The sequence below is a fragment of the Arachis hypogaea genome, chromosome 15 (assembly GCF_003086295.3).
Source record: "Arachis hypogaea cultivar Tifrunner chromosome 15, arahy.Tifrunner.gnm2.J5K5, whole genome shotgun sequence".
NCBI classification, from domain to species: Eukaryota; Viridiplantae; Streptophyta; class Magnoliopsida; order Fabales; family Fabaceae; genus Arachis; species Arachis hypogaea.
The window spans coordinates 95738577-95762675 of NC_092050.1; the positions used below are offsets into that span (position 1 = coordinate 95738577).

Sequence of the window (24099 nt, forward strand, 5' to 3'; positions counted from 1 at the left end):
TCTCTCTAGAAAACAACCTACGTAATGCTAAACTAACCCTAATTTCTCTCACCTTTCACATGGAATGAGGCCTCCTTTGATATAGCAAGAATCAGCTTTTGAGAGTTCCAAAACTGGGCTCTGAAGGCCCAGAAATCGCCCCCAGCAATTTGCATTAAGTGAGTCACGTGGTGGCTATGACGCATACACGTGGGTCACGCGTACGTGTCGTTTGGCGAAATACACTCCAATGCATACGCGTGGGTCACGCGTACGCGTCGCCAAGCTCGCACTTGTGCGTACGCACGCATCACTGTGCGTACACACGGATGCTGAATCTTACAAAACTTCATTTCTTCATGCTTTCTCCCTTTTTGCATGTTTTTCCATTACTTCTTCAATCCATATTAGCCTTGTAAACCTGAAATTACTCATCAAACACATCAAGGTATCTATTGGAATGAAAGTGGAATAAAATTGATTAAATTAAGCACAAAATAGCATGTTTTCACAATTAAGCTCAATTTACGGAGAAAACACAAAAGTATGCTATTTAGATGACTAAATGTGGGTTTATGTGATGAAATCCACTCAAATCAAACCAAAATAAATCGTCAAATATGGATTCATTAATATTCAACCAAATACTTGCTTATTGCGTAAGAAAATGCATGAAACTAACCTAAAACACACAAAAAATGGCTAGTAAAACTAGCCAAGATGCCTTGACATCACAACACTAAAATTAGATCTTGCTTGTCCTCAAGCAAGTAATAGAACATAAGAAGAATGAATGAAAGTACAAGAGATACAAGTCCTTATTCAGAGAATTCAAATCTTTGGTTCATGGGGTTTCATGCATAGCAACTTAGGTTCATGTTCTTGCTGGTTTTTAGGCTATAACAGGTTCTTGAACACTCACTCTATTACCTTCTATGAGACCTTTATTCATTGATACTTATCTTGACTTTGTTTTTGCTTTTGTTTCCTTTTTCTTTAGAGCTTATTGCTTTCTTAGGCTGAGTGCTCTGTGTTGAGACAACTCTTTAGGGTAGGCTTTCAGCCAACACTCCCGAACTGGTTGGTTCAAGGTGCTAGATGTTGAAACACCCCTAAAGACTTAATCACCCAAGTCTCTTCTCAACACATACACACCACAGGCACATGGTTTGTTATTCATTCTTGAGACCTTGGTGTCTAGCACCTCTTTGGGTTACTAAATATTTTGTAACAAGGTTGCTCTTGATAGTGGACTTTCAGTTGACAATCCTGGGTTAGTTAACCCAAGTTGTCAAGTGATAAAGCACTCCTAAGAACTTACTTATCCAAGCAGATCCTTGTACAAAAATACCACAGACACATGCCTCAAGGATCAACTATTGGTGCCTAGCTTTGTCTCTTGCTCCTTTCTTTCGTTTTTTGTTTCTTTCTAGGATCTTATTAATCATTTAAGTCTCATATAATGCATTTTAAGCTCATAATTCAAGAGATATTTTGGCCTTGTACCTTATTGGTGAACAAACTTAGCTAACAATCACCACCACAAAAACTAGGACTCTATTCTACCACATTGGATTTCACTCTTGTTCTTCTCACCATTTTCTTATAATTTCTTTTATTGAACTTAAGAACAAAGCATACAATTCAAGCAAGGATGCAGTGGCCTAGGCAACTAAGCTAGCAAGCATAAAGATAAACTAAAGAACTGACTAAGCTAAATGCAAATGCAAATGACTTGTCTACTCAACTAGCAAACTTAAAGATAAACTCAAAGAACTAAATGCCAAAAACTGAATTGAAATTCTTAAACTACAATAGAAGCATGTTCTATTTCATACATGATTTTCCTTATTCAAAACTAAAGAAAGAAACTCCACCACCTTTCACTCTTGGGCATGCTTTCCCTTCTTGTTTCTCTCCTCCTCTTGGCCTTCTTCCTGGTTGCTCGCATCTCCTCTTTCTTTTTGTTTTTCATTTAACTTCTTCCAGAATCCAGCATTCTCTATCCTCTTTCTCAATGCTTTTTCGTGGTGCTTTGCCCTTCCCTCTTCTTGCTCCTTGAGCTCCTTATAGACTACATCATATCTTGGGATTGTTGGGTACAAGTTATGCATGTACCCGGTCACGTAAATCAGCTTGGCTTGGGTGTTCATGTGGTAATCAGCCCTGTTCAATTGCCTCCCTTCATTGAGCACATTAAACTCGTTGAATGCCTTCATTTGAGCTATTTATCATTGGTTGAGTTCTTGAATGCGCTTTTCTTGATGCACTTGTCTTTCAGACATTTAGCTAATGGCTTGAGAAAGTTGGGAGTAATGCTCCTGTTGTTGCTCCATTAGTTGCTTGTGCAACTCCTTTTGGTGATTTAGCAAGTGAAACTGGAAGTGTTTTTGTTGCTCTTGTCCTTCCATTTATTGCCTTGTTAGACCTTCAAGAGCTTCTTGGATGTGGCTCATGTCTATGGTGGCCAAAGGGTGTTGCTCTTCTTGTTGAGGTTCTTCTTGTTGTACTTCTTTTTGAATCACTCTCTTCCTTCGCTGAGGTCTTCTTTGCTGCTGAGCGAGTGCCACATAATTCATGCGCTGAGGCATGATTGGCTTCCCAACTTTCAACCATATTGGGTTTGCATCCTCAAAGGCCACCTTGGCCTTCATACACAGCCTTAGAATAGTGCTTGGATACCCCATCCAGGCCTCCGGATCATTTTTCTCCGAAATCTCTTGAATACCTTTAGCAATGATCTCATGGACATTTATGTCTCTACCCCTCATTATGTAGTGTACCATGGAAGCTTGAGCAATGTTGACCTCTGAATTGTTTGAGGCATGGAGGATGGACCTTCTCATGATCTCAAACCATCCCTTGGCTTCGGGAATAAGGTCTCCTCTTCTAATATATCTTGGCTTTCTATTAGAGTACCTCACCCAATCAGCTCCTACGACACATATGTCGTTCACAATTTTCTCACAATCGGGGTCGTTGCTCATTCTTGACTCACAGCTAGCCTCTTCAAAGGGCCTTGATCTCAGTTGAAAAACTCTCATGATGGCATTGGGGCTGAAATCATTCTCGGTCGCTCTCACATAGCTCTTGAAAGTGGGGGCTTTGGTGGTGTCTTCCCTCACTACATTAGCATAGAACTCCTTGACGAGATTCTCTTTTATCTTTGTGATTGGGTCCGTGAGCAACTACCACCTTCTTCTTTTGATCTTTTCTTTAATCTCCGGGCATTCATGATCATTGAATTGAAAAGCAAGCTCGGGCAGAATTTTCTTGGGTTCCATCCATCCAAGTTGGATTTCATGGAACATGGATTTGAACCTCCATTAATCAAAGGGAATGCTCTCCACCGGTTCCTTTCCCTTTCATCTCCTAGAGCTTGATGTTGCCATGGGTGATTGCCGGGCATAGAAGGGATGTAGGTGTGGAGGGTTGTGACTTAAGAGATAAGCTAAATGGATGATCAAGGGTGCTAAGTGTTAGAAAGGAAGATGGGAATGTGACTAGAATATGGTGACCGAAGAGCAAAAAGTATGAAGATGGTTCATGGTGGAATGAGAATTGGAATGTGGAAGGTTATGGGTTTGGTTACAATGGGTGAAAGCTATTTATATTGGAAGATGGTGGGTAAATGAAGGGTAGAGATTGATTTTTGAGGGTGAGAATAGATGGTGTATAAATAGAGTGGTTATGAGAACAAGGATCACCACTTTATGAGGTGGTTGGGTTCGATCTCCAAGGATAAGTGTTATGACACATTGATTCCTCCAATGTTTGCATGGTGGCACTTCCCAAGGAGCTCTATTTGAAGGCATGTGCCTAATCTTTCATGAAGTGGCCGAACCTCCCTACTTGGCTTGTCTTATCATTTCCATCCAATCCTTTCCTTCATTTCCTATGCAAAACAATAAAAGAAAAACAAAAGTTAAGTCTTATCTGGTGGCGGGAAAAATTAAATGTGCCTAACTACTTTTTGAAATTTCAATAACTAACTAAACAATCTAAATGCTACTCATGAAATTGAATCAATTTGACTTCCTATGAGTTATGCGTACAACATTAGTGAACACCAAACTTAGTTTGTGATCATGTGGTGCAAAAAAGAGTTGATCAAGGCCCTGAGATATACATGATATGATTCTCATATATCTTTGCCAAACTTGTTGTCCACTATATGCTACAGGCAAGAATTTGATTAAGTGCTTGTCAATTTTGAATTGAATTTCATGAGTACTACTTTATTAACTACAATTAAGACACAACTAAAAGGATATAATAGTAGTACTTTGCATTAAATCATGAGGAACAGCAGAGCTCCACACCTTAATCAATGGATTGCAGAAACTCTACCATTTGAAAGTACATAAGTGATAATAGTTCAGGCATGGCTGAATGGCCAGCCCCCATGAAAGTCTAAGATCGCATAAAACTGATCAAAGATTCTTAATACACTAGTAAAAAAGTCCTATTTATACTAAACTAGTCACTAGGGTTTACAGAAGTAAGTAATTGATGCATAAATCCACTTCCGGGGTCCACTTTGTGTGTGCTTGGGCTGAGCTTGAAGTTTACACGTGGGGAGGTCATTCTTGGAGTTGAACGCCAGTTTGTAACGTGTTTCTGGCGTTCAACTCTAGCTTGTGACGTGTTTCTGGCGTTTAACTCCAGACTGCAGCGTAGAACTGGCGTTCAACGCCCTTTGGCGTCGTCTAAACTCGAGCAAAGTATAGACTATTATATATTGTTGGAAAGCCCTGGATGTCTACTTTCCAACGCAATTAGAAGCGCGCCATTTTGAGTTCTGTAGCTCCAGAAAATCCACTTTGAGTGTAGGGAGGTTAGAATCCAACAGCATTAGCAGTCCTTCTTCAACCTCTGAATCTGATTTTTGCTTAAGTCCCTCAATTTTAGCCAGAAAATACCTGAAATCACAGAAAAACACACAAACTCATAGTAAATTCCGGAAATGTGAATTTAACATAAAAACTAATAAAAACATCCCTAAAAGTAACTAGATTCTACTAAAAACATACTAAAAACAATGCCAAAAAGCGTATAAATTATCCGCTCATCACAACACCAAACTTAAATTGTTGCTTGTCCCCAAGCAACTGAAAATCAAATAGGATAAAAAGTAGAGAATATACTATAAATTCCAAACTATCAATGAAACATAGCTCCAATCAGATGAGCGGGACTTGTAGCTTTTTGCCTCTTGAATAGTTTTGGCATCTCACTTTATCCATTGAGGTTCAGAATGATTGGCATCTATAGGAACTCAGAGTTCAGATAGTGTTATTGATTCTCCTAGTTCCGTATGTTGATTCTTGAACACAGCTACTTTATGAGTCTTGGCCGTGGCCCTAAGCACTTTGTTTTCCAGTATTACCACCGGATACATAAATGCCACAGACACATAATTGGGTAAACCTTTTCAGATTGTGACTCAGCTTTGTTAAAGTCCCCAATTAGAGGTGTCCAGGGTTCTTAAGCACACTCTTCTCTTGCTTTGGACCTTGACTTTAACCGCTTAGTCTCTAGTTTTCACTTGACACCTTCACGCCACAAGCACATGGTTATGGACAGCTTGGTTTAGCCGCTTAGGCCAGGATTTTATTCCTTTAGGCCCTCCTATCCACTGATGCTCAAAGCCTTGGGATCCTTTTTATTTACCCTTACCTTTTGGTTTTAAGGGTTTTTGGCTTTTTCTGCTTGCTTTTTCTTTTTCTATTTTTTTTCGCCTTTTTTTTTTGCAAGCTTTGTATTCACTGCTTTTTCTTGCTTCAAGAATCATTTTTATGATTTTTTAGATTATCAAATAACATGTCTCCTGTTCATCATTCTTTCAAGAGCCAACATATTTAACATTCATAAACAAGAACTTCAAAAGACATATGTACTGTTCAAGCATTCATTCAGAAAACAAAAAGTATTGTCACCACATCAATATAATTAAACTAAGTTCAAGGATAAATTCGAAACTCATGTACTTCTTGTTCTTTTGAATTAAAACAGTTTTCATTTAAGAGAGGTGATGGATTCATAGGGCATTCATAACTTTAAGACATAGTTACTAAATACTAATGATCATGTAATAAGACACTAACATAGATAAGCACTTAACATAAAGAAAACGAAAAATAGAAAATGTAAGAACAAGGAATGAGTCCACCTTAGTAATGGTGGTGTTTCCTTCTTGAGGAACCAATGATGTCCTTGAGCTCTTCTATGTATCTTCCTTGTCTTTGTTGCTCCTCCCTTATTGCTCTTTGATCTTCTCTAATTTCATAGAGTATGATGGAATGCTCTTGATGTTCCACCCTTAGTTGTCCCATGTTGGAACTTAATTCTCCTATGGAGGTGTTGATTTGCTCCCAAAAATTCTGTGGAGGAAAGTGCATCCCTTGAGGTATCTCAGGGATTTCTTGATGATGAGCTTCCTCACGTGTTTCTTGAGCTCCATGAGTGGGCTCTCTTGTTTGCTCCATTCTTTTCTTAGTGATGGGCTTCTCTTCCTCAATGGGAATGTCTCCTTCTATGAAAGCTCCAGCTGAGTAATATAGATGGCAAATAAGATGAGGGAAAGCTAGCCTTGCCAAGGGGGAGGGCTTTTCGGCTATTTTGTAGAGTTCAAGGGAGATGACTTCATGAACTTCTACTTCCTCTCCAATCATGATGCTATGAATCATGATGGCTCGATCCACAGTAACTTCAGATCGGTTGCTAGTGGGAATGATGGAGCATTGGATGAACTCCAACCATCCTCTAGCCACAGGCTTGAGGTCCAGTCTTCTAGGTTGAACCGGTTTGCCTTTTGAGTCAATCTTTCATTGAGCTCCTTCCACACATATGTCCATAAGGACTTGGTCTAACCTTTGATCAAAGTTGACCCTTCTAGTGTAGGGGCGTGCATCTCCTTGCATCATAGGCAAGTTAAATGCCAACCTCACATTCTCCGGACTAAAATCTAAGTATTTCCCCCGAACCATTGTAATATAATTCTCTGGGTTCGGGTTCTTACTTTGATCATGGTTCCTAGTGATCGACGCATTAGCATAGAACTCTTAAACCATTAGAATTCTGACTTGTTGGATGGGTTTTGTTAGAACTTCCCAACCTCTTCTTTGGATTTCATGTTGGATTTTCGGATACTCATTTCTCTTGAGTTTGAAAGGGACCTCGGGGATCACCTTCTTCTTGGCCACAACATCATAGAAGTGGTCTTGATGAGCTTTGGAGATGAATCTTTCCATCTCCCATGACTCGGAGGTGGAAGCTTTTGTCTTCTCTTTCCCTTTTTTAGAGGATTCTTCGGTCTTAGGTGCCATCAATGGTAATGGAAAAACAAAAAGCTATGCTTTTACCACACCAAATTTAGAATATTGCTCGCCCTCGAGAAAGAAAAGAAAGAATAGATGAAGAAGAAGAAGAAATGGAGGAGAGGAAGAGAGAGATGTGTTTCGGCCAAGAAGGGGAGGAGAGGGTTGTGTTGTGTGAAATTGAAGAAGAATGGAGGGCTTTATATAGGGAAGGGAGGGGGTGTTAAGGTTCGGCCATATGGGGAGGGTTTGGGTGGGAAAGTGATTTTGAATTTTGAAGGTAGGTGGGGTTTATGAGGTAGGTTTATGGGGAAGAGTGGATGGATGTGAGTGGTGAAGGGGTAGTAGGGAAGAGAGCTTGATGTGATTGGTGAAGGGTATTGGGGAAAGGTGTTTATTGGGAGGAGAGGATGAACATTGAGAAGAGGGAAGAGTATGAGTGGAGGTAGGTGGGGATCCTGTGGGGTCCACAGATGCTGAGATGATCCTGTGGGGTCCACAGATCCTGAGGTGTCAAGGATTTGCATCCCTGCACCAATTAGGCATGTAAAATGCCTTTGCATACAATTCTGGCATTTAAACGCCGAATTGATGCTTGTTTTGGGCGTTCAGCGCCCAGATGCAGCATGTTTCTGGCGTTGAACGCCAATTCTATGCTTGTTTCTGGCGTTCAGCGCCAGCTTTCCTCAGTGTGCATTCCTGGCGTTGCTTGTTTTGGGTATTCAACGCCAGATCCATGCTCTGTTCTGGCGTTGAATGCCAGCCAGATGCTCCTTACTGGCGTTTAAACGCCAGTAAGTCCTTCCTCCAAGGTGTGATTTTTTTCTGCTGTTTTTTATTCTATTTTTAATTTTTCTATTTATTTTGTGACTCCACATGATCATGAACCTAATAAAACATGAAAGAAAAATAAAATAAAAATAAAATTAGATAAATAAAAAATTGGGTTGCCTCTCAACAAGCGCTTCTTTAATGTCAATAGGTTGACAGTGGGCTCTCATGGAGCCACACAGGTGATCAGATCAATTTTATAGACTCCCAACACCAAACTTAGAGTTTGGATATGGGAGTTCAACACCAAACTTAGAGTTTGGCTGAGGCCTCCCAACACCAAACTTAGAGTTTGACTGTGGGGGCTTTAGTTGACTCTGTACTGAGAGAAGCTTACTGTGCCTCTTTTCCATGTTTACAGAAGGATGACCTTGAGTTTTAAACATAGGGGAGTCCTCAATCAATTGAAGGACTAGTTCACCTCTGTCAACATCAATCACAGCTCTTGCTGTGGCTAGGAAGGGTCTTCCAAGAATGATGGATTCATCCTCATCCTTCCCAGTATCCAGGATTATAAAATCAGCAGGGATGTAAAGGTCTTCAACCTTTACTAACATGTCCTCTACTTGTCCATAAGCCTATTTTCTGGAATTGTCTGCCATCTCTAATGAGATTTTAGCAGCTTGCACCTCAAAAATTCCAAGTTTCTCCATTACAGAGAGTGGCATGAGGTTTATTCCTGACCCAAGGTCACATAGAGCCTTTTCAAAGGTCATGGTGCCTATGGTACAAGGTATTAGGAACTTTCCAGGATCCTGTTTCTTCTGAGGCAATCTCAGTTGATCCAATGCATTTAGTTCATTGGTGAACAGGGGAGGTTCATCTCCCCAAGTCTTATTACCAAATAAATTGGCATTCAGCTTCATGATTGCACCAAGGAACTTGGCAACTTGCTCTTCAGTAACATCCTCATTCTCTTCAGAAGAGGAATACTCATCAGAGCTCATGAATGGCATAAGGAGGTTCAATGGAATCTCTATGGTCTTTAGATGAGTCTCAGATTCCTTTGGTTCCTCAGAGGGAAACTCCTTATTGATCACTGGACGTCCCAGGAGGTCTTCCTCACTGGGATTCACGTCCTCCTCCTCTCTTGTGGGTTCGGCCATGATAGTCAATTCAATGGCCTTGCACTCTCCTTTTGGATTTTCTTTTGTATTACTTGGGAGAGCACTAGGAGGAATTTCAGTGATCTTCTTACTCAACTGGCCCACTTGTGCCTCTAAATTTCTAATTAAGGACCTTATTTCATTCATGAAACTTACAGTGGCCTTGGACAGATCAGAGACTAAGTTTGCTAAATTAGAGGTATTTTGTTCAGGGTTCTCTGTCTGTTGCTGAGAAGATGATGGAAAAGGTTTACTACTGTTAAACCTGTTTCTTCCACCATTATTAAAGCATTGTTGAGGCTTTTGTTGATCCTTCCATGAGAGATTTGGGTGATTTCTCCATGAGGGGTTATAGGTGTTCCCATATGGTTCACCCATGTAATTTACCTCTGCTATTGCAGGGTTCTCAGGATCATAAGCCTCTTCTTCAGCAGATGCCTCTTGAGTACTGTTGGATGCAGCTTGCATTCCATTCAAACTCTGAGAAATCATATTGACTTGCTGAGTCAATATTTTATTCTGAGCTAATATGGCATTCAGAGTATCAATTTCAAGAACTCCCTTCTTCTGAGGCGTCCCATTACGCACAAGATTCCTCTCAGAAGTGTACATGAACTGGTTATTGGCAACCATGTCAATGAGTTCTTGAGCTTCTACAGGCATTTTCTTTAGGTGAATGCATCCACCTGCAGAAGTATCCAATGACATCTTAGCTAATTCAGACAGACCATCATAGAATATATCTGATGTGTGGAAAACGATCCAACACAAAACTCACCGGCAAGTGTACCGGGTCGCATCAAGTAATAATAACTCACATGAGTGAGGTCAATCCCACAGGGATTGAAGGATTGAGCAATTTTAGTTTAGTGGTTGATTTAGTCAAGAGAATCAAGATTTGGTTGAGTGGTTTGTGATTTGCAGAAGCTAAATTGCATGGAAAGTAAAAGGAGAAGGGGAAATTGCAGTAAATTAAAGAGCAGGAAAGTAAAGGAGCTGAATCTTAAAGTGCAAGTAAATTAAATTATAGAAACTTAGATTGCAAGTAATGTAAATGGCTGAAGCTTAAAGTGCAAGAAACGTAAATTGCTTGAATTGTAAAAGGGATTGGGAGTTGGGATTACAGAAATTAAACAAGAACAAGTAAATTGCATTAAACATAAAAGAGAAAATTGAATTGCAGTGAAGTAGATCTTAAACAGAAGAGTAAAATGTTTTGAGAATTTAAAAACAGAGAAAGCAATGCTTAATTTGTAACAAAGTAAAAGAGGTTGAAGATCTCAGGAGTGGAAGAGACTAGATAACAAGTCTAGATCTCAAATCCTTCCTTGATCCAACAAGAATAATTGCAAAAGAAATAAAGGAAGGTAAATTGCAGAAAGAGTAAAAGAAGAAACAGTAAATGGAAATTAGAATTTAATTATGCAGAAAAATTAAACAAGATCTCAAGGTGAGATTGAAACAGAAGTTCTTCAATTCTCCACCGAAGATCCAAAGCAAGAAAATAAAAGAGTGCTTAAGCAAGAATCAAGAAGAAGAGAGATCAATTCTCCTTCTAAGTTCTCAGAAATCTAAATTCAAAAGTAAAAAGCTCAAAATTAAAATGAAAGCTAAAAGAAAAATTCAAAGTAAAGTCTAGAAGTGTCAAAAGGTAAAAAAAGTGTCCTAATTACATCAAACTAACTCCTATTTATACACTTTCTATTCTTGGATTTTGGAATTTGGATGGACTTTTGATTTGGTGAAGAAATGAATTAAGTTGGATTTTTAATTCAATTTTCAGCCCAAGTTTGCACCTCCCAGGGGCAAGCTCAGTTGGAAAAACCAACTGAGCACTCAAGTGTTGCTGCTCGTGTCATTTGGTGCGCACGTCCCAGCCTTGGCCGTGTCATGGTGCGCATGACAAGCTCCCTTGTGAGCATTTGTTGTGCCAAAGAGTGGATGGCTTGGGGAGAGTAATGCTCAGTTGGAAAAACCAACTGAGCTTTCCTTGGTGGTGCCTTGCTTTTAGCCTGAAGGTCCCAGGTTCAAATACTGGTGAGAGCAAGTGGAGGAAATCTTGAAGCTAATTTCCTTGGATGAGTGGGCGCTCCTCCTTATGTTTTAAAGAATTCCCAAGTTCGAAACTTGGCTGAAGCATTTTAGTTCATTTCCTTGCAAGCTGAATGGCGCTCCTCCCTTGTGTTTCAAAGAATTCCCACGTTCGAATCCTAGAGGAAGCATTTTGGCTTATTTTTATGATTTTCCTTATGCCTAGCAATATAATGTAGCGCTCAATTAAGTAAAGCAATTGAGCGCCCTTGCCTCCTTGTAGTAGCGCCTTCTTGTCATCCTTCAGGTGCAAGGTGCAAGTCTTGGTGTCTTCATTTATGGGATTTTTGCTTTGAATTAATTTTTGAGAGCCCCCGATAAAGCTCAATTAGTGACCTGAGCTTTATGTTGTTTCTTTGCTTTCTTTAGTGCTCAGTTAACTATTTGAACTTAGCTTGGTGCCTTACTTTCTCCCACTTGTCCTTGTAAAGCTCAGTTTACTTTCTCAACTTAGCTTTCATTCTTCTTTGATTTTTGCTACTCTTTTCCTTCCTTAGGCACGCTTCTTGCTTCCTTTGGACACATTCCTTAAGCCACACTTTTCTTATTTTCTTCTTTCTTCACCTACAAGTAATCAAAACAACCAATCAAAGTATCACCAAATTCACATGGTTTATAAATCATTAAAAATCAATTAAATTTAGCTTAAACCTCATGATATAGCATCAATTACACAGTGGTTGTCTGATTTATCAAAATATGAAATTCCACTCCAAATTACTTACTTACAATGGAAGAAAGTGCATAAAACCTAATAAAATCAAAGAAAAAGACTAGTAAAACTAGGCTAAGATGACTTGTCATCACAACACCAAACTTAAATCTTGCTTGTCCCCAAGAAAGTATCAAACATAAGAGTAGATGAAATGAAACAGAGAAGTGTGCAAGCCTTTTATTGGAAGTCATTGAGTATTGGTAAATGGGGTTTTTATGCATGGTATCTTAGGGATTTTTATTTTGTGGCTGAGACATCAACATTCCCTTGGATCCTTACTTGAATTACAAAAAAAATGAGACTTGTTATTGCTTGGTCCTTGGTTTTTTTTTTTTATTTACTCTCTTTCTTGGCTAAGGCTTAATGCTATGTGGTAAGGCAGCTTTTTAGAGTAAGCTTTCAGCCAGCATTCCCACCCCAGTTGGTTCAAGATGCTAGGTGTTGAAACACCCCTATGGGCTTACTTGCTCAAGCCTCTCCTTAGCACACACACATCACAGGCATTTAGCTTGTTTTGTTCATCTCTGTTTGTTCTTTGAAAATTGATGCCCAGCACCTCTTTGGGTTACTAAATGCTTTGTCTCAAAGTAGCTCTTGATAGTGGACTTTCGGTTGGCAATCCCGGGTTAGTTAACCCAAGTTGCCGGGTGATGAAGCACCCCTTAGAACCTAGTTATCCAAGCTTATCTTTGTACAAGAGCATCATAGGCATTTATCCAAATTTGCAGCCATTGGTGCCCAGCCTTGTGTATTTCTTTTTGCTTATTTCTCTTGTATTTTCTTTCTTTTATTTTGCACTTTTTTCATTTGTCAAGTCTCATGAAATATAACTCAAGTTCATATCACAATGTCATGCCTGCATTCAGCCTTATTTATAAATCAACTAATGAACCAGCACATACCACCATATAATCTTATTTTGTCTCATATCATACCAGACTTTTACTCTTTCTCTATTTCATAGTTATTTTTCTTTTATTCAAGCATGAGGAACAAAGCATATAATTCAAGTAAGATGGAAGTGAATCAAGCACTTAGACTAGCAAGCCATAACAACATGAAAACAAACAAACTCGCATACAATAAATGAATCTAAGAAGACACTAATTAACAGGGGATATTTGCACTTTCAATTAACATAGTTGAACTAGAATCAGTCAGAGAACAATACAACCTCTTGGAGTCTATTTGTTTCCTCTGTGTCATTATCAGTGTTAGATTCCATGTCCTCCCTCTGTCCATGATGATGTACCTTTTCCTCCAAGAGATTGAATGACTTCCTACAAAAGATATTGAAAGTTGCTTGTTCCCCAAGCCCTTAGGCAACTGGTTAGTGTGCAAGAATTGAGCACGGCGTTCAAACTTATTTTGGTGTGGGGACACCAAACTTAATTCCTTGCCAATGTCTCCGATGCAACAAGTTAACCATTCATGAATTCTTTTGTCTTTGCTAAAGGTTATAAAATCAAAGATTAGAGAACAGCAATTTGATTAATTGGTTCATCTAATTGCTTGCAGCTAGTATTATGCAGAAGGTGAGAATATATTTTATGATGAGATTTTGGTGGAACACCAAACTTAGAATCCTTCATTCTCCCTTAGATTGTTTTGGTGTGCAACACCAAACTTAGCTCCTTGCAATATAGATAAACTAATTAACCTTTTTATTAAAATAGCTATTAAAAGAAAACTACCTCAGGTTGGGTTGCCTCCCAACAAGCGCTCTTTTAATGTCACTAGCTTGACATCTTGTTCTTTGATCATGGAGGCTGAAAATCATAGTGCCTTAGCTTTTCTCCTCTTACTGTGAACTTCCTTCCGGTCTCCTCTTTGATGATCTCTAGGTGTTCAAGTGAAAGGATCCGGTTCACAGTGTAGTACTCAGATAATTGTGGAGACACCTTCATTGGTTGGGTGTTTAACATCACTTTATCCCCTGGTGAAAAGCCTTCAGTAGGGATCTTCTTGTTTCTCCACCCTCTTGGCTTCTTCTTCTTCTTTTTCTCAAAAGATACTCCCTGCCTTGGTGGCTCCTTACCTGAGATGTTGAATTTCTCATCTGGAGGTTTTGGATCTAGTTCCTTCTTGATTTCTTTGGTTTGCTGCACCATCTCTACTACTTTCAAGCATGGATTTAGAAGTCTTGGAGCTAACTCATTGACTACCTCCTTCAAGCTTTGATCCCTGGCTTTATCCTCCATACAATCTTCTTCTTGAGTGGGCTCATGCAGGGTTTTAAAAACATGGAATGCTAGGTGCTCATCATGCACTCTCAGCAATAATTCCCCTTTTTCAACATCTATTAATGCTCTGCCCGTAGCCAGGAAAGGCCTCCCCAGGATGATGGGAGTGTTAGGGTCTTCCTCCATATCCAGGATGACAAAATCAGCTGGGAGAAGGAATTTTCCCACTTTTACCAGCACATTCTCTACAACTCCAAGTGCTTGCTGAATGGACTTGTTAGCCATTTGAAGAGCTATTCGAGTGGGTTTCATTTCAAAAATTTGAAGCTTCCTCATAAGAGATAGAGGCATCAAGTTTATGCTTGCACCAAGGTCACAGAATGATTTCTCAATAGTTATGTCTCCTATGGTACAAGGTATATAAAACCTTCCAGGATCATCCTTCTTCTCTGGTAGACCTCTTTGGAGAATAGCACTACACTCCATTGTCATTTCAACAATCTGTCCTTCCTTCAAGGGTCTTTTCTTTGTTAGCACTTCTTTCATAAATTTGGCATATAATGGCATCTGTTCAAGTGCTTCTAAGAAAGGAATATTGATGCTGAGTGTCTTGAATATGTCCAGGAACTTTGAGTAATGCTTATCCTCGTTTTCTTTTTTGAACCTCTGAGGGTACGGAAGTTTGGGGACATCTGGCTTTACCCCTTCCTTCTTCTCTTGTAGCTTTGTTTCAAGGATGTTCTTATCTCTCTTTGAGCTTTTTGCATTCTCGGTCTTTCTATCCTCTTCACTTCTCTCTTCTGTCTCTTCTTGTGGAACTTGTCTGTTGTGTTCTTCCTGATTGATTGCTTCCTTCTCACTTCCCACTATGATTGCTTTGCACTCCTCCCACTTTGTAGCTTTTCCTTTGTCCCTTGGGTGGTCTTGAGTGGCACTAGGGGATGCATTTGATTGCTTCTCACCCATCTCTATAATTCGTTTAGCCATTTGTTCCATATGCCTCTCAAGATTTTTGATTGAAGCTTCTTGGTTTTTGATTGAAGCTTCTTGGTTTTTACTTGTTATGGCTTGATCTTTCCTTGCTACTTCCTCATCTTGTCTTGCCATCTCTTGATTTTTCATGAGTTTCTCCATCATTATGTCTTTGTGCTTCATCATCTTTTCCATCAATATCTCCAAAGTGGAGATTTTTTTAGTGTCTTATGACGCTTGTGGCTGGTTGTGAGATGTTGAAGGTTGATGGTAGGTGTTTTGGTTAGTGGTTTGGTTATTGGGTGGATAGTAGCTAGAATTTGGGTGGTTATTTTGGGGTTTTCTATATGGATTAGGGTTAGTGTTTTGCTGGTTGTGGTTTTGGTTGTTTTTTGAGTTGTTTTGGTTTGAATTTCTTTGCCATGGTTGCTGGTTTTGAGTGTGGTTATTTCCCCATCTTATGTTTGGATGGTTCTTCCAGGATGGATTGTAGGTGTCACCATAGACTTCATTTTGGCCGGAGCTTTGGTTGTGCACATATTGAGGTTGTTCCTGCTGCTGATCTTCTTGAGTTTCTTCATTTTGCCCCCATGTGGTCGATGTTGGCTTGTGTTGACTGTTGCAACTTGAAGATTGTCAATCCTCTTGGCCATTTACTCAAATTGTTGTTGAATTTGCTGTTGCATCATTTTGTTTTGAGCTAGGATTGAGTCAACTCCTTCCAACTCCATCACTCCTTTCCTTTGTGATGGTTGGCGTTGCCTTTGGTGATGAAAGAAATACTGGTTGTTGGCCACCATATCAATGAGATTTTGGGCTTCCTCTGCAGTTTTCATGAGTTGCAAAGAGCCTCCTGCTGAATAATCCAAAGCCTCTTGAGATTTCAATGTCAAGCCTTCATAGAAATTCTGCAATCTGTCCCACTCACTGAACATTCCAGGTGGGCACTTCCTGATTAGAGCTTTGTATCGTTCCCATACCTCATACAAGGGTTCAACATCCATTTGTGTGAATGTTTGTACTTCAGTCTTCAATCTAATAACTCTTTGAGGTGGGTAAAACTTGGCAAGGAACTTGGTTACTAGATCATCCCAATTGTTGATGCTGTCTCTTGGGAAGGATTCCAACCATTGAGTGGCTTTGTCTCTGAGAGAAAATGGGAATAGCAGTAGCTTGTAACTATCAGGATGCACACCATTGGTTTTGACAGTGTCACAAATCCTCAAGAAAGTAGACAAGTGTTGGTTTGGATCTTCAAGTGGTCCTCCTCCATAAGAACAATTGTTCTGCACCAAGGTGATGAGTTGGGGCTTCAATTCAAAGTTATTTGCATCGACATTTGGGGTAAGGATGCTACTCCCACAATGCCTTGGATTAGCAAATGTATATGAAGCCAATACTCTCCTTTGGGGCTGACCATTGTCGTTGGCCACTCCCACTTGTGGATTTGTTGGATTTTCCTCCATTTCTTGGTTCCCTTCTCAACCCCTAAAGTGTTTCAGGATCAAAAGGTGTAGATTCATCGCTTCTTCCTCCTCACAAAAACACAGAACCAAGAACCAGAATTAAACACTCTATTGCTAGAGTGAAGCTAGTGTTAGCTTAAGCAAAAATTCAAAGAGTTAGTATGCTTAGTAAAAAGAAAAAGAAAAAGTGCTTAATCTAGACCACCACCTCACTTAATCATTGTCAACCTAATTCATTCCCCGGCAATGGCGCCAAAAACTTGATGTGTGGAAAACGATCCAACACAAAACTCACCGGCAAGTGTACCGGGTCGCATCAAGTAATAATAACTCACATGAGTGAGGTCAATCCCACAGGGATTGAAGGATTGAGAAATTTTAGTTTAGTGGCTAATTTAGTCAAGCGAATCAAGATTTGGTTGAGTGGTTTGTGATTTGCAGAAGCTAAATTGCATGGAAAGTAAAGGGAGAAGGGGAAATTGCAGTAAATTAAAGAGCAGGAAAGTAAAGGAGCTGAATCTTAAAGAGCAAGTAAATTAAATTGCAGAAACTTAGATTGCAAGTAATGTAAATGGCTGAAGCTTAAAGTGCAAGAAACGTAAATTGCTTGAATTGTAAAAGGGATTGGGAGTTAGGATTACAGAAATTAAACAAGAACAAGTAAATTGCATTAAACATAAAAGAGAAAATTGAATTGCAGTGAAGTAGATCTTAAACAGAAGAGTAAAATGTTTTGAGAATTTAAAAACAGAGAAAGCAATGCTTAATTTGCAGCAAAGTAAAAGAGGTTAAAGATCTCAGGAGTGGAAGAGACTAGATAACAAGTCTAGATCTCAAATCCTTCCTTGATCCAACAAGAACAATTGCAAAAGAAATAAAGGAAGGTAAATTGCAGAAAGAGTAAAAGAAGAAACAGTAAATGGAAATTGGAATTCAATTATGCAGAAAAATTAAACAAGATCTCAAGGTGAGATTGAAACAGAAGTTCTTCAATTCTCCACCGAAGATCCAAAGCAAGAAAATAAAAGAGTGCTCAAGCAAGAATCAAGAAGAAGAGAGATCAATTCTCCTTCTAAGTTCTCAGAAATCTAAATTCAAAAGTAAAAAGCTCAAAATTAAAATGAAAGCTAAAAGAAAAATTCAAAGTAACTTCTAGAAGTGTCAAAAGGTAAAAAAAGTGTCCTAATTACATCAAACTAACTCCTATTTATACACTTTCTATTCTTGGATTTTGGAATTTGGATGGGCTTTTGATTTGGTGAAGATATGAATTAAGTTGGATTTTTAATTCAATTTTCAGCCCAAGTTTGCACCTCCCAGGGGCAAGCTCAGTTGGAAAAACCAACTGAGCACTCAAGTGTTGCTGCCCATGTCATTTGGTGCGCGTGTCCCAGCCTTGGCCGTGTCATGGTGCGCATGACAAGCTCCCTTGTGAGCATTTGTTGTGCCAAAGAGTGGAAGGCTTGGGGAGAGTAATGCTCAGTTGGAAAAACCAATTGAGCTTTCCTTGGTGGCGCCTTGCTTTCAGCCTCAAGGTCCCAGGTTCAAATCCTGGTGGGAGCAAGTGGAGGAAATCTTGAAGCTAATTTCCTTGAATGAGTGGGCGCTCCTCCTTATGTTTTAAAGAATTTCCAAGTTCGAAACTTGGCTCAAGCATTTTAGTTCATTTCCTTGCAAGCTGAATGGCGCTCCTCCCTTGTGTTTCAAAGAATTCCCAAGTTCGAATCCTAGAGGAAGCATTTTGGCTTATTTTTCATGATTTTCCTTATGCCTAGCAATATAACGTAGCGCTCAATTAAGTAAAGCAACTGAGCGCCCTTGCCTCCTTGGAGTAGCGCCTTTTTGTCATCCTTCAGGTGCAAGGTTCTAGTCTTGGTGGCTTCATTTACGGGATTTTTGCTTTGAATTAATTTTTGAGAGCCCCCGATAAAGCTCAATTAGTGAACTGAGCTTTATGTTGTTTCTTTGCTTTCTTTAGTGCTGAGTTAACTATTTGAACTTAGCTTGGTGCCTTACTTTTCCTTCCTTAGGCATGCTTCTTGCTTCCTTTGGACACGTTCCTTAAGCCACACTTTTCTTATTTTCTTCTTTCTTCACCTACAAGTAATCAAAACATCCAATCAAAGTATCACCAAATTCACAAGGTTTATAAATCATTAAAAATCAATTAAATTTAGCTTAAACCTTATGATATAGCATCAATTACACGGTGGTTGTCTGATTTATCAAAATATGAAATTCCACTCCAAATTACTTACTTACAATGCAAGAAAGTGCATAAAACCTAATAAAATCAAAGAAAAAGACTAGTAAAACTAGGCTATGATGACTTGTCATCAATATCCAGGATGGTCCATTCTGAAAGCATGTCAGAAAGACACTTTTTGGTCAGTTCCTTGTATCTCTCCCAAGCTTCATAGAAGGATTCACCTTCTTTCTGTCTGAAAGTTTGAACATCCACTCTAAGCTTACTCAGCTTTTGAGGAGGAAAGAACTTGGCTAAGAAAGCCTTGACCAGCTTATCCCAAGAGTTCAGGCTATCCTTAGGTTGAGAGTCCAACCATATTCTAGCTCTGTCTCTCACAGCAAAAGGGAAAAGCATGAGCCTGTAGACTTCAGGATCTACTCCATTAGTCTTAACAGTATCACAAATCTGCAAGAACTCAGTTAAGAACTGAAAATGATCTTTAGATGGAAGTCCATGAAACTTGCAGTTTTGTTGCATCAGAGAAACTAGTTGAGGCTTAAGCTCAAAATTGTTTGCTCCAATGGTAGGGATGGAGATGCTTCTTCCATGTAAATTGGAATTAGGTGCAGTAAAGTCACTAAGTATCCTCCTTGCATTATTATTATTTTCGGCTGCCATCTCCTCTTCCTATTCGAAAATTCCTGTAAGGTTGTCTCTAGATTGTTGTATTTTTGCTTCTCTTAGTTTCCTCTTCAGAGTCCTTTCAGGTTCAGGGTCTGCTTCAACAAGAATGTTCTTGTCCTTGCTCCTGCTCATATGACAAAGAAGGGAATAACACATAAAATATGGAATCCTCTATGTCACAGTATAGAGATTTCTTTGGGTGAGTAGAAGAAAAGAAGAATAAGAATGTAGAAGAGAAGAATTCGAACTCAGAGGAGAAGAAGGGGTTCGAATTTTTTTGGTGAAGAGAAGTGTTAGTAGATGAATAAATAAATAGAAAGAGATGAGGGAGAGGAAATTTTGAAAATTGATTTTGAAAAATAGTTAATGATTTTCGAAAATTAAAGGAGAATTGAAATTAAAATTAAAATTTAAACAATTAATTGATTAAAAAGAATTTTTGAAAAAGAGGGAGGTATTTTCGAAAATTAGAGAGGATTAGTTAGTTAGGTAGTTTTGAAAGAGATAAGAAACAAACAAAAGGTTAATTAGTTAGTTGAAACAAATTTTGAAAATCAATTTTTAAAAGTTAAGAAGATAAGAAGTTAGAAAAGATATTTTAAAATCAAATTTTTTTTTTGAAAAAGATATGATTTTGAAAAAGATAAGATAAAAATATATTTTTGAAAAGATATGATTGAAATTAGTTTTGAAAAAGATTTGATTTTTAAAATCACAATTAATGACTTGATTCACAAGAAATCACAAGATATGATTCTAGAACTTAAAGTTTGAATCTTTCTTAGCAAGTAAGTAACAAACTTGAAATTTTTGAATCAAAACATTAATTATTTAAGCTATTTTCGAAAATGATTAAGAAAAATGAAAAAGATATGATTTTTGAAAAAGATTTTGAAAAAGATAAGATTTTTAAATTGAAAATTTGATTTGACTCATAAGAAACAACTAGATTTTAAAAATTTTTGAAAAAGTCAATCTAAATTTTCGAAATTTATGAGAGAAAAAAGGAAAGATATATTTTTTTGTTTTTTGAGTTTTTAATGATGAGAGAGAAAAACATGAAAAATGATGCAATGCATGAAAATTTTGGATCTAAACATGTGATGCATGCAAGAACACTTTGAATGTCAAGATGAACATCAAGAACTTATTTTTGAAAAATTTTCAAGAAAAGAAAACATGCAAGACACCAAACCTAGAAATTTTTCATGTATAGACACTATGAATGCAAGAATGCATATGAAAAACAAGAAAAGACACAACACAAGAAAATATGAAGATCAAACAAGAAGACTGGCCAAGAACAACTTGAAGATCATGAAGAACACTATGAATGCATGAATTTTCAAAAAATGCAAAGAATTTTTAGAAAAGAAATGCAATTGACACCAAACTTGAAATTGACTCAAGACTCAAACAAGAAACACAAAATATTTTTATTTTTATGATTTTATGATTTTTTTGAATTTTTTCGAAAATTAATGTGAAAAAGAAAATAAGAATTCCAAAATCTTTAAGAAGAATTCCAGGAATCTTTCAATATTAGCCCAAAGCTCCAATCAAAGGGTTGGACATGGCTTAATAGCCAGTCAAGCTTTAGTATGTAACTCAGATATACTGCTCATTAGTTATCAAATTAACTTGCCTCTATGCTGATGGTTTGGAAGCCTTAGTCTAAAAGATTTTAGACATCGCTTTACAGCCAGCCAGGCTTCAACATGCTTCATGAAACACTAGAATTCATTCTTAAAAATTCTGAAGAAAAATATAATTTTTTTTGAAAAGATTTATTTATTTATTATATATATTTTTTTTTCGAAAATTTATTTGAAAAAAAATGAAAACAAAGAAAAAATTTTTGAAAAAGTTTTTGAAAACCAAATAAAAGTTGAAACAAGAAGAAAATTACCTAATCTGAGCAACAAGATGAACCGTCGGTTGTCCAAACTCAAACAATCCCCGGCAACGGCGCCAAAAACTTGGTATGCGAAATTGTTACTCAGAGGTTGTAAAATTTGTTGTTCGTTCTCTCCCTGGCAATGGCGCCAACAAACTGGTGCACAATACCATGGTCCAAACATAACTTCACAACTTCGCACAACTAACCAGCAAGTGCACTGGGTCGTCCAAGTAATAAAACCTTAGTGAGTAAGGGTCGATCCCATGGAGATTGTTGGTATGAAGCAAGCTATGGTTACCTTGTAAATCTCAGTCAGGCGAATATCAAATGGTTATAGAGTTTTCAAATAATAATAATAAATAAACAGAAAGTAAAGATAAAAATACTTATGCATATCATTGGTGAGAATTTCAGATAAGCGTATAGAGATGCTTTCGTTCCTCTGAATCTCTGCTTTCCTATTGTCTTGATCCAATCAGTCTTAGTCCTTTCCATGGCAAGCTTTCTGTAAGGGCATCACCATTGTCAATGGCTACATCCCATCCTCTCTGTGAAAATGGTCCAAATGCTCTGTCACGGCATGGCTAATCATCTGGAGGTTCTCGATCATACTGGAATAGGATTTACTATCCTTTTGCGTCTGTCACTACGCCCAGCACTCGCGAGTTTGAAGTTCGTCACAGCCATCCCTTCCCAGATCCTACTCGGAATACCACAGACAAGGTTTAGACTTTCTGGATCTCAGGAATGGCCATCCATGGGTTCTAACTTATACCACGAAGATACTAATAACTCGGACTCGGTCCCCTGTATTAGATATCTAAGAGATATTCATTCTAGCTTGTTTGCATGTAGAACGGAAGTGTTTGTCAGGCACGCGTTCATAAGTGAGAATGATGATGAGCGTCACATAATCATCACCTTCATCATGTTCTTGGGTGCGAATGGATATCTTAGAAGTGAAATAAGTTGAATTGAATAGAAAAACAGTAATACTTTGCATTAAATCATGAGGAACAGCAGAGCTCCACACCATGATCTATGTAGTGCAGAAACTCTACCGTTTGAAAGTACATAAGTGATAATGGTTCAGGCATGGCCGAATGGCCAGCCCCCATGAAAGTCTAAGATCGCATAAAACTGATCAAAGATTCCTAATACACTAGTAAAATAGTCCTATTTATACTAAACTAGTCACTAGGGTTTACAGAAGTAAGTAATTGATGCATAAATCCACTTCCGGGGCCCACTTGGTGTGTGCTTGGGCTGAGCTTGAAGTTTACACGTGGAGAGGTCATTCTTGGAGTTGAACGCCAGTTTGTAATGTGTTTCTGGCGTTCAACTTTGGCTTGTGACGTGTTTCTGGCATTTAACTCTAGACTACAGCGTAGAACTGGCGTTCAACGCCCTTTTGCGTCATCTAAACTCGAGAAAAGCATAGACTATTATATATTGCTGGAAAGCCCTGGATGTCTAATTTCCAACACAATTGGAAGCGTGCTATTTTAAGTTCTGTAGCTCCAGAAAATCCACTTTGAGTGCAGGGAGGTCAGAATCCAACAGGATCAGCAGTCCTTCTTCAACCTCTGAATATGATTTTTGCTCAAGTCCCTCAATTTCAGCCAGAAAATACTTGAAATCATAGAAAAATACACAAACTCATAGTAAAGTCCAGAAATGTGAATTTAACATAAAAACTAATAAAAACATCCCTAAAAGTAACTAGATCCTACTAAAAACATACTAAAAACAATGCCAAAAAGCGTATAAATTATCCGCTCTTTACTTGCTGTCATTGGCGTTTGACTCAATGTTGGAGGGCCAATGTTCAGCTTACCCACGCATACGCGTGCTTCACGCGTACGCGCAAAAGGGTCAAAAATGGTTATCCACGCGTACGCGTGCTTCACGCGTGCGCGTGGATGCAAATATTTCATTTTTCAGCTTCAGGGGATGTTGGCCTCAGCGTTGGATCCCCAACATTCCCTTCAACGTTGGCAATATCACGCGTGCGCGTACTCCATGCTAACGCATAAACTGTCTTTTTTTCTATCCACGCACACGCGTGCTTCACGCCTTCACGTGAAATCTGAAATTTTTCTTAGTCATGCGTAAGCATTTACCACGCTTACGCGTCTATTGCCTTGTTTTCAATCCACGCATACGCGTAACTGACACGTACGCGTCGATTTCAAAAATTTCAAATCAAAATTCTAGGCTGAGTATCGCAGACGTTGGAGGCTAGCGTTTGAGGTGATGTTGGACCTCCAACGTCCGATTTTGACGCGTATGCGTGACCCACGCGCACGTGTGGATGGTCAATTTTTGCCATTCCACACGTGCGCGTGACGTACGCTTGCGTGTGGATATCAAATTTTGCTTTTTTCACGCGTACGCGTCATTGACGCGTACGCATCACCCAAAATCCCCTTAGCTCCAGAATTGAATTTTTCATCACCACATTGGGGGTAACGTTGGATGTCCAACGCTACCTCAAACGTGAGCATCAGCAGTGTTTATAGAGAAGTGCCCTATTTCTCTTCCAACATTTGAGGCAACGTTGGTCGTCCAACTTGGCCACCAACGTTGCTTCCTCTTCATCTTTTCCATGCTCCCTCTTCAACCTTCCTCCATGCTTTCCTTCACCTATCATTAACCAATGAAT

The 24099-nt window shown here is 38.7% G+C and overlaps 1 non-coding gene across 1 annotated transcript; it reads left to right on the plus strand.

The window, feature by feature from the left end:
- Nucleotides 1-19024: 19024 nt before the first annotated feature.
- On the plus strand, nucleotides 19025-19132 carry LOC112753550 (small nucleolar RNA R71). Its single transcript, XR_003177933.1, has one exon. It is a non-coding gene; the product is annotated as a small nucleolar RNA R71 (small nucleolar RNA).
- Nucleotides 19133-24099: the final 4967 nt, after the last annotated feature.